Source organism: Sycon ciliatum, chromosome 12 (assembly GCF_964019385.1).
Source record: "Sycon ciliatum chromosome 12, ocSycCili1.1, whole genome shotgun sequence".
In the NCBI taxonomy this organism is placed as follows: Eukaryota; Metazoa; Porifera; class Calcarea; order Leucosolenida; family Sycettidae; genus Sycon; species Sycon ciliatum.
In genome coordinates, this window is record NC_088654.1 from 20,550,608 (window position 1) to 20,555,607 (window position 5,000).

The following is a 5,000-nucleotide window of genomic DNA, read 5'->3' on the forward strand; positions in this document are numbered from 1 at the left end:
CCATGCTATCACCATGCTATCACCATGCTATCACCATGCTATCACCATGCTATCACCATGCTATCACCATGCTATCACCATGCTATCACCATGCTATCACCATGCTTTCACCATGCTATCACCATGCTATCACCATGCTATCACCATGCTATCATCATGCTATCACCATGCTATCACCATGCTATCACCATGCTATCACCATGCTATCACCATGCTATCACCATGCTATCACCATGCTTTCACCATGCTATCACCATGCTATCACCATGCTATCACCATGCTATCACCATGCTATCACCATGCTATCACCATGCTATCACCATACTATCACCATGCTATCCCCATGCTATCACCATGCTATCACCATGCTATCACCATGCTATCACCATGCTATCACCATGCTATCACCATGCTATCACCATGCTATCACCATGCTATCACCATGCTATCACCATGCTATCACCATGCTATCACCATGCTATCACCATGCTATCACCATGCTATCACCATGCTATCACCATGCTATCACCATGCTATCACCATGCTATCACCATGCTATCACCATGCTATCACCATGCTATCACCATGCTATCACCATGCTATCACCATGCTATCACCATGCTATCACCATGCTATCACCATGCTTTCACCATGCTATCACCATGCTATCACCATGCTATCACCATGCTATCATCATGCTATCACCATGCTATCACCATGCTATCACCATGCTATCACCATGCTATCACCATGCTATCACCATGCTTTCACCATGCTATCACCATGCTATCACCATGCTATCACCATGCTATCACCATGCTATCACCATGCTATCACCATGCTATCACCATGCTATCACCATGCTATCACCATGCTTTCACCATGCTATCACCATGCTATCACCATGCTATCACCATGCTATCACCATGCTATCACCATGCTATCACCATGCTATCACCATACTATCACCATGCTATCCCCATGCTATCACCATGCTATCACCATGCTATCACCATGCTATCACCATGCTATCACCATGCTATCACCATGCTATCACCATGCTATCACCATGCTATCACCATGCTATCACCATGCTATCACCATGCTATCACCATGCTATCACCATGCTATCACCATGCTATCACCATGCTATCACCATGCTATCACCATGCTATCACCATGCTATCACCATGCTATCACCATGCTATCACCATGCTATCACCATGCTATCACCATGCTATCACCATGCTATCACCATGCTATCACCATGCTATCACCATGCTTTCACCATGCTATCACCATGCTATCACCATGCTATCACCATGCTATCATCATGCTATCACCATGCTATCACCATGCTATCACCATGCTATCACCATGCTATCACCATGCTATCACCATGCTTTCACCATGCTATCACCATGCTATCACCATGCTATCACCATGCTATCACCATGCTATCACCATGCTATCACCATGCTATCACCATGCTATCACCATGCTATCACCATGCTTTCACCATGCTATCACCATGCTATCACCATGCTATCACCATGCTATCACCATGCTATCACCATGCTATCACCATGCTATCACCATGCTATCACCATGCTATCACCATGCTATCACCATGCTATCACCATGCTATCACCATGCTATCACCATGCTATCACCATGCTATCACCATGCTATCACCATGCTATCACCATGCTATCACCATGCTATCACCATGCTATCACCATGCTATCACCATGCTATCACCATGCTATCACCATGCTATCACCATGCTATCACCATGCTATCACCATGCTATCACCATGCTATCACCATGCTATCACCATGCTATCACCATGCTATCACCATGCTATCACCATGCTATCACCATGCTATCACCATGCTATCACCATGCTATCACCATGCTATCACCATGCTATCACCATGCTATCACCATGCTATCACCATGCTATCACCATGCTATCACCATGCTATCACGCGACTAAAGATTTGAACGTGCCACACAATGTACAGTGAAACATGTAACTAACGACCACCCCTTGGGCTTGGGGCCAGAAAAAGCGGTCTTTAGTGGCAGGTGGTCTTTATATGATATGTAGGTCAAAATTCAGCTAATACAATTCCCCGCAGTCACTTGTACAGTCGGATACCGCTGCCATAAATAGTGCGCCGCACTCTCTCCAAGATTAGCTGCCGCAGCTAAGTACTTGTGCTTGTTGTCTGTTACATTATGTAACTGGAAGGCGATCTCCAGCTGGCTCAGCCAGGTCTGAAAATGATCATGCCCCAGCTCATGATCCAAGTCCAACTTCACCTTCAAAGGAACCCTTTCAGCTACTAGTATCGAATCTGCTCGTTCGATTGATCACAGCTAGTGTATATTTTCACAGACAACACTACAATGTAGAATCCTGTTCACTGCGCCATTGTGAGGTTTCTATATCCTTGGCTTCATAAGACTACACATAGTAACAAGTTGATTGGAGCAACGAAAGGCTAATCTTACTGGAGCACATCACGCAAGAAAGAACAACGAATAATACGGAATGCATCTACAAGAAGGAAATGCAGACACGGAAGAATCTCACACCAAGTCCCGAAAGTGGACTTGGTGGGACGGAAAAGGCTACAGTCTGACATAGTGATCAGTGGAAAGCTACACTACATGTACACAAAGGTGTCACAAAAGTACACGAGTGCTGTCAAGAGATCACAGGTGATGGAAGGGTTGTGCAACAAAGACATATGGAATGGCCAAAGGACAAATCCTGCACCATTGCATGTACAAAGTCTGTTAATACTACAAGTAGTAGTTGGTGTGCTTGTGCCATGGTGCGATTACTGGGTGATGTGTGTTGTTCACTAACCTGGCTGACAGCTTTTGTACATGATTGTCTACACTCGGACGTCCTGTGAAACATGTAATTTTCGGTGTAACTTTAATTTCGGTGATTTCGGTAGAGAAACCAGGCACCTAAATTTAAATTACACCTAAAGCCACTAGAGTATGCACTGTATGTGACGGGAACGTTGGTCATCTAATTCTACATTACATCTGAAACCTGGCAGGTCTCTGGCACCGAAATTTTAATGCACCTAAAATTACATTGTTTTACAGTACTCAGTCTTCAACACGGGCCTGAGCTCTGCTCTGGTACTGGGTGGGATTTTGTTGTTTGAGTAACTGTTTGTGTCGGTAACATAAATCATTCTGACTCTCTCTCTCTCTTTTGCACAAGACATGAATGGTGTCCATTTTCTGTTGTGCTTCATTACAATGTGGCTCTTCTGGATTGTTATGTAAGGTGAAGTGCAGTCAACTTTGTGCGTATAACGACACTCGGCGGGGCATCAGAAAAGTGAAGTGTCCTTATACCTGAAGTCTCATTATATAATATTACTGTTACTAGATGGGACTTTGCTCTGGGCATGGAAATTCTGTCATTATTCGCGAATTGTCGTTATGCTATTTTCTCCTTTGAGCAGTAGCATGAATCAGAGAGAAGGTTCGATGCGCTCTCCAAGATGTTTACTATCGTGTTTGCTCATGACAGCACTTGAAACTATGACAGGTGCAGTGCAGCCCACAGTCAAAAAGAGCCTGCATTCATTTGTTCAGCTGTAGTATCAAAAGAGTCCACTCAGGACCAAGGGAAATCATCACAATTTCAAAGAAGGAACTTCGATTAACCTTTGATTTCCTACATCGTGGTCGCTAGTAACGGGTCGAAAATGACTTTGGGACAAGAAAAGGAGGTCGCTGGTCGCGTTCAGCAGGTAGTCGCTAGTCACAGTGCATTTTGAATGTGAGACTGTCCGTGCCTGACAAAGTGGTCGGCAGTACCAGGCTGGTCGCTAGTCACAGCGCTCTTTAGTCACAGCGCTCTTTAGTCACAGCGCTCTTTAGTCACAGCGCTCTTTAGTCACAGCGCTCTTTAGTCACAGCGCTCTTTAGTCACAGCGCTCTTTAGTCACAGCGCTCTTTAGTCACAGCGCTCTTTAGTCACAGCGCTCTTTAGTCACAGCGCTCTTTAGTCACAGCGCTCTTTAGTCACAGCGCTCTTTAGTCACAGCGCTCTTTAGTCACAGCGCTCTTTAGTCACAGCGCTCTTTAGTCACAGCGCTCTTTAGTCACAGCGCTCTTTAGTCACAGCGCTCTTTAGTCACAGGTTTTACTGTACCAGCAAGGAGCATACACGATATCTTTGAGAATCCAGAGAGATGCATTCCGGAACCATTATTATAATTATTTTGGATCGCAAAAATTAATTGCACTACAAAGAATAGCAGTTTGTATCGCAAACGTGGAAACCGTATTTTCTACTAAGGAATTTCTGAGTTGAAGAAATTTGGTTCAAAACCTAAGGTTGTGCGTTAGAACCCCACTTTTGACAACCTCTATAATTATTTTCTCCGTTGTGATCGAAGTTTGTGGATTCGAATCCTCTTCTTTTCAATTCTAAGGATTCTTTCTTTTAGATTGCTCAGGAGACATAACAAAGGGAAGAAAAGACTTTCTGACTTCTTCTCCTTGGCCACTTTGCAAGCACAAACATGCAGTAATACAAATTAATACTCGGATGGTGAGCCAATTAAATAATTATGATAAAAAAGGAGAAGGACAAAATGTTACGAGTTATGACTAACTGTCCACCAACGTAACCAGATCTTATACAGTCAGTGAGTGCGACAAAATGGCACAAAACCTTCCCCCCTGGACCTTATTCCTTCCCCTCTTGGACCTTATTCCTTCCCCTCTTGGACCTTATTCCTTCCCCTCTTGGACCTTTTTGAACCTGAGCCTTCCAAGTTGGAAGGTTGTTGGTTTGCGCCTTGGAGAAGTGTTGGAGCTAGGTGTCAGGTCGCTGAATGTCTCAGTACTCCTGGTCAGTTTTGTGCCATGTTGTCGCACTCGCTGACTGTATAAGATCTGGTTATGTTGGTGGACAGTTAGTCATAACTCGTAACATTTTGTCCTTCTCCTT

General features: G+C 44.3%; 1 protein-coding gene across 1 annotated transcript in view; it reads right to left on the reverse strand.

The window, feature by feature from the left end:
- LOC135828549 (protein sidekick-2-like) overlaps positions 1–5,000 on the reverse strand; it is a 158,939-nt gene that overhangs the window by 3,848 nt on the left and 150,091 nt on the right. The window lies entirely within an intron of this gene.